The sequence below is a fragment of the Leguminivora glycinivorella genome, chromosome Z (genome assembly GCF_023078275.1).
Source record: "Leguminivora glycinivorella isolate SPB_JAAS2020 chromosome Z, LegGlyc_1.1, whole genome shotgun sequence".
In the NCBI taxonomy this organism is placed as follows: domain Eukaryota; kingdom Metazoa; phylum Arthropoda; class Insecta; order Lepidoptera; family Tortricidae; genus Leguminivora; species Leguminivora glycinivorella.
The window spans coordinates 43391573-43402843 of record NC_062998.1 but is presented as its reverse complement, the minus strand read 5'-3'; positions in this window follow the sequence as shown (position 1 = coordinate 43402843).

The window sequence follows — 11271 nt, the reverse complement described above, 5'->3', positions numbered from 1 at the left end:
TACACAAAAAAGTGTGACATTAGCCTTCAACTCCGGTAAATCGTCATTATTTTGATCACTTAGTGAATCAGAGTTAGGTACAAAATTAATATCGTGAAGAAAATCTGGGCCCTGTCCCCAAAATGTAGAAGACCACAGCGAATTTAATGGCCGAGATCGTGAAATCAAGTCCGCGGGGTTATCCTCACTTCTCACGTGGTGCCAGGGTTGATTTTGCGTTAATTCTTGTATTTCGACCACCCTATTTTGCACAAACGTTTTAAGTAAGTTAGGTGGAGTGCGTAACCAACCTAACACGATTGTCGAATCGGACCAAAATATGACTTTATTAAACCGACTGCGAAGTGAACTATCTATTTTTGAATAAAGTCGTGCTCCAACTAGGGCTGCACATAATTCTAATTTTGGCAAGGTCACGGGTTTGATTGGAGTAACTTTCCCCTTCGCGCATAATAACCTGACTGTGACACTGTTGTCGTTATCAATAGTGCGAACATATGCGCAAGCACCGTACGCGGTTATGGAACTATCGCAAAATATATGTAACTCTAAATGCATAGGGTTGTCGCTTAATACGTAACGCGGAATAAGAATTGATTTTAAATTCGAAAGATCAGCGACAAACCGTGTCCATTTTTTAGCGATGTCGCTTGGGACCGGGGTGTCCCATTCGACCTTCAAAAGCCACAATTTTTGTAAAAGCATTTTCGCGATCATAATAGTAGGGCTGAGCAAGCCGAGCGGGTCATAGACTTGAGACGAAACCGATAAGATAATGCGCTTTGTTATCGGCTTTGAATTTGTTTCGATTCTAGTGTGATAAAATAATTCATCAGAGCGGTTATACCATCCTAACCCTAACGTTTTATTTTGTACGTTATCACCTAACGATAGCTCTTTCGACGAGTCTATCGATTCGGAAAATTCATCAAAATCGAAATTGAAAATCCATTTACGCAATGGAAAACAACCCGACTGCAACACCCTGACGACCTTTGTGCAGATTTGTTTTAATGTATCTTTATTAGGGTTGCCACAAATAAGGTCGTCAACGTAAAAATCTTCATTAATTACGCGGGCTATTTCAGGGTCACCACACTCTGACCCTAACTGCTTAAGGCACCTACAACTTAAAAACGGGGCGGAATTCGTGCCGTAAGTTACAGTTTTTAATTGATATACTTGTAGGGGGTCAGACGGATTTTCTCGCCAAAGAATTAATTGCAAGTCGCGTTGCTTTTCATCGATTAATACCTGGCGGTACATTTTTTCAATGTCCGCGCACGCCACGTACTTGTTTTCCCTAAAGCGCATAAGTATGGATAACAAATCACCCTGTATCGGAGCGCCTACACATTGCAAATCATTTAGTGAAAATCCCGATGTGGATACACAACTACAGTCAAAAACCACTCTCAGACGTGTAGTGGTGGCGTGTTCACGAAACACGCCAAAATGTGGCGTAAAGTAGTGTGGCGTCCCATACGAATCTATTGGCGCCATGTGACCCAAGTCGCAATATTCCTTGATAAAGTCACTATACATCTTTTTATAATTCGGATAACGTTCTAACCGTTTCTCTAATGCGTAAAATCTATTTTCGGCTTGTTTGCGCGAATCGCCTAAAATATCAGGTGATTTTTTAAAGGGAATGCATACACAGAACCTACCATCGTCGAGTCGTTTGGTGGTTTGCGTGAATAATTCCTCACAGATACGTTCTTCCTCACTGCGCGGTTTGTTAACCCGTTGACTTATCGGCGCGTCTTCGAGTTCCCAAAACTTACGTAACTGCTCATCTATAGAAACTTGCGGACTGTCTATAGTTTGCAAAAAATTACATACAACGTGAGTGTTATTTGTATTTTTACGCGTATTGCAAGGATTGTGCGTACGCCCGGATACGAACCAGCCAAAATGCGAATTTTGCATGACCGCGCCGTTACCTAGGCGAATAATACCTTCTTGAACCACGTCCCAATACCTATCTGCACCTATGATTAGGTCTATCGGTTTCTTTTCATGGAAATTGGGATCCGCGAGTACGATTCCGTCCGGTATATCGAATTGTTCTTTGCGCATATTAACGTATGGCCGCGGGGGGGTTACGCGTGGTAATGTACGGTTGGCGGAATATCAATAAAATACGGAGCTCGATTACATGTGTTTATTGTTCAAACTCAACTTACAGACTACTCAATACATGGATGATACATGACATATATAACTATAGATACACATACACCACACGCCCCCTCTTCATTTAAAAAAAATACATAATAGAGAGTGTGTTTTTTTTTTTTTTTAGGAAACATATGGCTTAGTCCTATTTTTGTGCAATATATTTTGCTTATTTTTATTATCTAAAATGATTACATTTGGTTGTATATCCTTAACTACCTTATATGGGCCTAAATATAAAGGGTCCAATTTATTGGCGCGAGCTTCATTTTTTACCAAAATTAAATCGCCTTCTGCATATTTTACAATGTTTACATCAGTGTCGTATCTGTATTTTCTTACCTCTTTACTTTTACAAAGATTTGTCTTAGCATCTAATTGCGACTTTTGAATCCTATATTTTAATTCGCATGGGTAATCGTTATGGTTATATAATGGGTCTAAAGTATCTGTTAGATGTGTCGGTATACTACATAATTTGCCAAAAACAAGTTCAAATGGGCTATATTTAGTTTCACTGTGTACAGTGGTATTGAAAGCAAAAGACCAATAAGGTAACCATGTACTCCAATTTTGGGGCGCGTTGTTTGTTTGAATACGTAAAAAGGAAATTAGATTTTTATGACTATTTTCTAACGCACCTATAGTTTGATGATGATAAGCGGTTGAGGTTAAGTGTGTAATTTTTAAAAGTTTGCACACTTCTTGCATGGTAGCTGAAATAAATTCCGTCCCTCGATCGGTAACGATCTCACTAGGTATGCCGTAGCGTAGAATGAAGTTGTTTACAAATGCAGTAGCAACCGCCACCGTTTCTTTAGTTGTTAGGGGATAGGCTTCGACATACTTTGTGAGGTCGCATTGTAATGTTAATATATAATTATAACCATTGTCATCCTTAATTAACGGGCCAACTAAATCTAAAAATATTCTACTGAAAGCTGACTTACCTGTGTCAGTTATTGACATTGGTTCTCGTATATACTTACTGTGTTTCTGTCTCTGACATGAATCGCACTTTTTCACAAAATTTATGACATCTTTTTCCATGCCGTTCCAGAAATACAGTCTTTTAATATTGTTTAACATGCGCCTAATGCCAGCATGGCCACTAGTTGGCAGCATGTGGTAGTCATTTAGTATGACACGGATTGTGTCTGTATCGGTAATCCTTTTTATTCCTCTTAAAATATGTAACCGTGGGCCGGTCCACGTTGGTAATTTATTAATGGTACGCGTTAACTCTTCTACTTTTTCTTTATTATTGTCATTCTTTATAACATACAAATTATTTACATTTATATTTGTACAAAACAAACTCAACGCCCTCGCAAAGGCAGCTCGTGCGCAATACGATCGGGATGATGGTTTGACGTAAATTATAGACTTCGTTTCCAAAAATGCGAAGTCTTCGCTCTCTTTTGTGACATAATGTTGTAAATTATTGATATCTTTGTCATGTAGATTTAGCAAGAGTTCTGTGTAATTATTTGGTACTTTTAACATGTCTACCACTCGGGGTTGGGGTGTTATAACTACTTGACTGTCAGGAGATTTATTTTGTGGTTGTAACATATTTTCATGTTTCCTTCGTTGAGCCCTAGTTAGAACTGCTATGATGTTTTCATGCATTGCTTTTAATTCGTCACTACTGATTCTTATACGAGATAATGCATCGGCTGCGACATTGTTTGTCCCTTTGACATATTCGACGTCAAAATCGTACTCTTCCAGTACTAAACGGAATTTCATTTGGCGACTATTTGGATTAGACATATTAAATAAATATATTAGTGGTTTGTGATCTGTTTCGATTTTAAATTTCTTACCATACAGGTATGGTCTAAAGTATTTTATTGACCAGACAATCGCCAAAAGTTCTTTATCTATAGTAGAGTAGTTGATTTCCGCTTTATTCAGAGTGCGACTGGCATAAGCTACGGGTCTATTATCGCCGTTACTCAGAATCGCACCCAACGCATAACCACTAGCATCAGTTTTCAAAATAAATGTGTTATTTTCGTCAAAGTTTGGGTATTGAAGTATGGGTGGATTTGCTAATTTTTTTTTATTTCATTAAAGGCTGCATTGCAGTCATTTGTCCAAACAAATGGTACATTTTTCCGGCATAGTTTTGTTAATGGTAAAGTAATTTCTGCAAAAGAGGGTATGAATTTTCTGTAGTAGTTTGCGAATGCAACAAATCTACGAACGTCATCTATATTTTCTGGAGTAGAATAGTTATCAATAGCTTTTGTTTTTTCTGGATCAGGTTTGACACCGTCTGATGACACTATATGCCCTAAATATAATAATTCTTTCTTTAAAAAGTTGCATTTATTAGGATTTAATTTTAGATTAACTTGCCTAAGTCGAGATAATATGTCTATAAGATTTTTATTGTGGGTTTGTAGGTTTCGGCCGTAACAAATTAGGTCATCAAGGTACACAAGACATTTTTCATGATGCAAACCCGCCATTGCAATTGTCATGGCCCTGGAAAAACAATTAGGGCTTGTTTTCAGACCTTGGGGTAATCTAGTTAGCTGGTAATGCCCTGAGTGTGTAGTGAATGCTGTTAGTTTTCTACTATTTGGATCTAAATTTAATTGATAATAACCTTGGCTTAGGTCAAGATGTGAGAAATACATCGCTCCTGAAAGCGAGTCTAAAATGTCCGTTATATTAGGAAGCGGAAATTTGTCATCAACGATCTGATTGTTTAGTTTTCTAAAATCTATAACTAATCGCCATTTTTTTTCGTCAGAGTTAGATTTTTTCGGAACTAGGAGAACTGGGCTAGACCACTCACTGTTAGATGGTTCGATAATGTCGTCTGCCAACATTTCTTTAATTTTTTTATCTATTTCATCCTTATGAATTTGTGGCAACCGATAGGGTTTCACATAAACAGGAACGGAGTCTGGTTTCAGTGTAATATTAGGTTGATAAATGTTTGTGGTCGACAACTTATCTCCTGGTAAATGGAATACGTCAGAGTATTTTGCGCAAATATTTTGTATTGAGCGTCTTTCCTCTGTATTTAAATGAGACAAATTTAAAAACGACAGCATTTTTCGAACACGTTCACTGTCTATATTGTCGCATTTTTCAAAGTTACAAATATTGTAGTTGTTTAAAGTAGTCAATTCCGGATTTAAGTTCGTTAAGGTCACGCCATCTTCCCGGGTGTTAAGTATTTGTATGGGAATTTTCCCATTAATAGGCGGACTAATACTTCCTGCAATGAAAATCCCTTTACCTATTTGTTTCGGAGTTACTATACAATCTTCTTCGAAATTTGTCCTTATAAATATTATTTTTTCGCATCGCGGCGGTATGAATAAGTTATCATTGTCATCCGGTTGTCTTGTACATATTGGTAACGTAATAATCTTATTTAAGTCATGGTTAAATAATGAGAACATATCGTCGTAATAATCTATGAAGCAATAATATTTTTTAAAAAAATCTCTACCTATCAATGCATTCGTCCAACACGGCCAATCTTTTATGACGTGAAACTTGTGTTCAAATTCCGCACCATTTATAATGAAGCTAATGTAAACATATCCTTCGGTATCGAGACGTCCCCCGAGGCCATTTACGGGAATGCTACTTTTAGTAATCGGAATGCTAAGCTCAATTACAGTTTCAAGGCTTATAGCGCATAATGATGAGCCCGTATCTAATAGCCAAGAACATGTTACGTCATTGACGGGTAATTCTATGTAGTCACTACTATCACATGAAAATATGTTATGCACGAAAAAACTCTGATTCATTTTCCTGTGTTGCCGGATTATTTGTAGTCTCGCTTGAATTGGGTAAATTTTGGTTTTCAATGTAATTTACACTCGGGCGGTTGTAGTTGTAATTACCTCGATACATGCTACGCGAGTAACGATTACCCCGGTGCATGTGTCCTCGATAGAGCGGGCGCCCGCGGCTGCCCGTACTATAAGTCGCAGTCGAATCATTTCGAGTTGCGTGTGAGTAGTGTTGACCCCTACTACTTTGGTTGTACCATGTGTTCCTGCCTCGGCCTGTAAATGGACGGGTGTTATACTCACCTGAGGGTCTTCCTCGGGATCCCGTAAACATCTCCCCTTGCGACTGCTGCTCCCTTGAAGAAAGTTCTTCGTCTTTAGCAGCTCTTATGACGTCCTTTAAGGATTTGTAGTCACGCGCTGTTAATATAATGCTTAAGTTACGTGATCTCAGGCCGTCAGTGAAATTTCTAATTGCTAATTTTTCATTAATCGGTTTTAACACGTCGAATACTTTTTTGTCACCGTCGGCCTGCGATATCGTTAAGTCTACGAAAAGTTTTTCTAATCTTTTACCATACTCATCGATAGTGCTAGTGCCTTGTTTTTCTTGAATTAGTTGAGCGTGAAGCGCGGTAGGGGATTTTTTTGTTAATAAATGCAATTTTAGGTCGTCTATCAGGTTTTTACAGGACGTATAAGAAGATGATAGGCGTAATTTTGCGCTTTCTGTCAACCTAGTTTTTAAAATAAATTTTATTAAATTCGGTTGACTGTCCGAGTCAATCATGTCACTGTACAATTCTATGGCGTCAATCAATTTCTTGACGCTGTCTTCATCGCTCGTTATTTCAGGCAATAAAGACACCGCCGTTTTAAGGTTAAACTTTTCCATGGTGTTTTTGCTTTCAATGCCCTGTGACGTACAAAATTCTTGTAACTGTACGTACAAGTTTTCTATTCGAATACAAATTTCTTTAATAGGAATTATGTCACTACCCTTAATAAGATTTTTTGATATATCTGCATCTAATGTCTCTGAACACTTTAGGTATTGTGTATACAATTGAGTAGCTTTTAACAAGGTATTTTGCAACACATTAGGAGTTCTTTTAATTTTTGCTAATTTTTGTGTATTGTCTTTAAGTTTTTTAAACTGTCGAAGACACTAGAAAGTTCTTCCACCATTACATACTATAACTAGGACACATTGCACTATGTAGCACACTGTTTTTTTTTCTTACGTGAATTTAACACTCACTATTACGACACCGTTGTTTAACACTGCTCCTGCATTTCCTCCTGCACTAGACGTCGTCGTCTGCTGGCCGCTTATCCCTTCTAAACGATCTTCTGTACATGACGTGATGGTTGATTTCTCGTTGAATCCACTTCTTGTGGCACTTATGGTATATTTTATATATTCCGTAAAGTATCGTCAGCAAAACAATGAATAATATAATGGCTAGGATGATGTTGGTGGTGGAGGCATGAAATTTCAATTGTTGCAAGTCGACATTGTTGCTGCCCCCTGCTGCAGTTTGCGCGATTATCACTTCTTCTTTTTTCTCAGTGGAAGTTGAAGAACCCATTTGGAATTTTCGTTGCACTGGTGTTATTAGACACTAAAACTTTTCCTGCTAACGGTTGGACTGCGATGATGCAAATTATCGGCTGGAATACTGTCTGTTCTAGTAAGGCCGCAAACAGTCTCGGTTTCGAATCACTCGCGACGCACATATTTGGTCTGATCACTGACTTATTAGGCAAACACGCGCGGCGCGTGGCGACTGGCCAAGGGTCGCCATGTACGGTTGGCGGAATATCAATAAAATACGGAGCTCGATTACATGTGTTTATTGTTCAAACTCAACTTACAGACTACTCAATACATGGATGATACATGACATATATAACTATAGATACACATACACCACAGTAATACCAAACACTTAACGCGCGTAGAAAAAGTGCTAGTTAAAGATTTGATGCTAATATCACAGAATCGCGTGTGCTGTGATATCGGCACCACCCCGACTCCATACAAACTTCGAGTGGACTGTATAACGCGCGTATTTAATTTATCGCATAATGATTGAGATATAATGCACCGTTCGCTTCCATTATCGAGAAGCGCGCATGCCTTCGTAATTATACCTAAATCGTCGACTATTTCAATGAGAGCGGTTGTCAACAAAACCGGTTCATCGAAATCATCGACTGATGCCTGTGCGCATTGGACATCTGTGTTTAAAGATACATGACCGCTGTCAATGTGTGCGTGATTAGTTATGGAATAACTACTCGATTTACCTGTGGAGGTATGGGGCTCATTAGGCTTATTTTGGCTTGCCTTAGACGTGCCAGGACAGCTGTTCGTATTGATAACATTAACTTCGTCGCGATGAATAATTGAGTTATGTTTTTTGTCGCATTTCCTGCACGGCCCATACCTACACAAATCAGCTGTATGACCAATTCGCAAGCAATTTTCGCAAAGATTTTTATCACTTACTAATTGCAAACGATCTTTCATATTCAGATCCAGAAACGATTGGCATGAATATAAAGGATGTTTCTCACTACACATCGGACATAATTTAAATTGTTTTTTAAATGGTGTTTTCACCTGCGGTTTTTCCGTCGCGACGTTGCAATGCACTTTTGGAGTATAATTGCTATTTGTATACTTTTTTGAGTCTTGCGAATTGGTCTTACTGTGCGTTACGATTAAAGTTTCAAGCATGTCTGCCCTTTAACAGAACCTCTCTTTTTAATAAGATCTTTTAACACCTTATCTTCCGCCATGTCGGTAGAATGTAAGAAGCTAGGTACTTACAGTTATCCGGGTTAGGTATTCTCGCCGCAGCTGCCAACGATGCAGCTACCAGCCTGGCGACCTTTGCGTGTGTAGGCAGATCACAAAGACGTTCGCGTTTAGGCACTGGAATTTAAATACGAACACGTGTATCACAACTATAATGAGACAGGGCCGCTAATCTTGATTGATTCGCCTCACCAGAGCACTGTGTAGCTGCCGATGGCTATCTTGCCGATTGCGTTACTCTGGCCAAGTATCCTGGAGTAGGTATGCCACGTCGCTGGTTGCATCCGAGGTCGAAGGTCCAAAATATGTTGCGCGTAAAATATATTTAAAAAAGTAGCTTTAAAAAAAAAGGCACGTATGCGTGCATCTAAATGTGAGGTCAATAGCGAATGCCTGGCGTGGGGTCCGATCTCTTATCTCCTCTTCGTAGCAACACCCTGGACCAATCACAGGGCGCGTACATGACGTGATATGGGCGCTGATTGGCTCCCGAAGATGCGATATGTGTACGGTAGGCTGCATAAGTTGCGCAGGTACACTCTCCCACATAAGTTGCATTGACAGATGGTAAACTGCAGTGGCGGGAACACATCGATTCCCTCTGTGCCAGATTGAATTCTGCCTATTATGCCGTAACCAGACTCAAAGGCTCCCTGTCACAGAGTAATCTGCTTTCTGCCTATTACGCTTACTTCCATTGCCATATTTCTCAAGGAATCGACCTTTGGGGTTTGGCTGCAGATCGGGATCGCCCTTTTATAATACAAAAAAAAGTCGTCCGTTCTATGTGCCGCGTACCGCCCGACGAACCGGCTAGGGACCTCTTTATCAAAATGCGAATCTTAACGGTTCCCTCACTTTTTATATTCGAAGTGGCAAAACTAATCCGGCGCAGCATACCATACACCACCACCGCCAGCACAGCGCGCGAGTCATCGAGGCGACCGCAGACCAGGTACTAGTAATACCTAAACATAGACTTGCTAAAACAGGTAACTTCTTCACGATCATAGGCCCACGCCTTTATAACAGGTTACCGTCGGACATAAGGGATGTTGCGTCTGATATCATTTTTATAAAGAAACTGAAGTGTTTCCTAACCCAGAAAGCATTTTATTCGATTAAAGAATTCATGGAAGGGTAGTTCCTATGGTTATCTTACATTACCCTGACGTATTGGAATGGACGCTATATAGACACAATAAGAAATGTTCAATGTTTAAAATGATAACTAATTTTATTTTTAAATTTTATTTTTTATTTTTAAATTTTAATAACAAATATTGTAAATAAATTGTTTAATACCTAAGTTCTATGAATGTATCCATGACAATGTATGATCAATACAAATAAAGAATATGAATATGAATATGAATACAATTTTTTTTCGCAATTGTGTCGTCTTGTACGCACTTTGTGAATTTTCTAGTAGCATTTGTCCGAAATCGTAATTGGTACTCGGGAGGATTAAGTCAATGCTGTCTAAACCACATGCTTTACGTCGAGTTTCTAGGACAAAATGCGTACCTTATTATGTGCCTTATTAAGCCCATGTCTTGTTATAAGAAAAAAATATAATAGCAAATAAATACGGCTACTCAAAGTTGTCTCCATATTTAACGATACAGTCTTTAACCTTCTTTTTTCAGGTCCAGACGAAAACAAAGCCGAAACTTATAATTAAAATTAACCTACAACACCCGTTTAAACTCGACTTATTCCCATGCCTAAAAAAGGTGCATTACTCTTATATGCCGGTCTTTCCGACTAGGCACAATTTCGAAGTTACATATTTCTGGACATGAAACAATAAATTGAACGCGTTTTAAGAGCACTAATTGTACGATTATTAAATTAACTCGTTACATACATAATTCACAAATATTCCAACTGGTTCTATTTTATTTTTCTTTTTTGCGTAACCTTGTTGAACTCGATGGTCGAGTTCGAAACATGAATCAAGTTTTTTGTTAACTAGTGTTCGTCCTAGGGATATATATTGAAGACCAATGGATTAAGGATGAAAAACTGGCATAGCTTCGGAGGTGTAAGAAGTGATAGATATATAAATACAAAAGTTATATTCAGTAGACGGTCTTTCTGGGTAGACGGTCTTCCCGATACTGACCTTACATAATAAAAATAATAGTACATACCTACACACATTTCTATCAGTCTATAAAATAAAGTAGGCCTAAAAGCGAAAAAGTTACTTAAGAATTAACTAGCATTACCTTAAATTTTAAGTATTTTGGGTGTGCATGTGTGAAATTTATATGCGACGCTAGCATGAGCTTAATAGCTCTCGCATGTGACTGGGTACATTGACATACCAGTACTTTAAATAAGAAGTATTGATAAATATGATCCTTTCGGCTGACTTTGACTGAGAGGACTACTCCTACCTAGTTAGTTCGGCGCCGTGCGCTCGAATATGGCTCAATTAGTCGATATTCGAGGTGAACTCCCACACAATGAAAGCAGGACACCAGT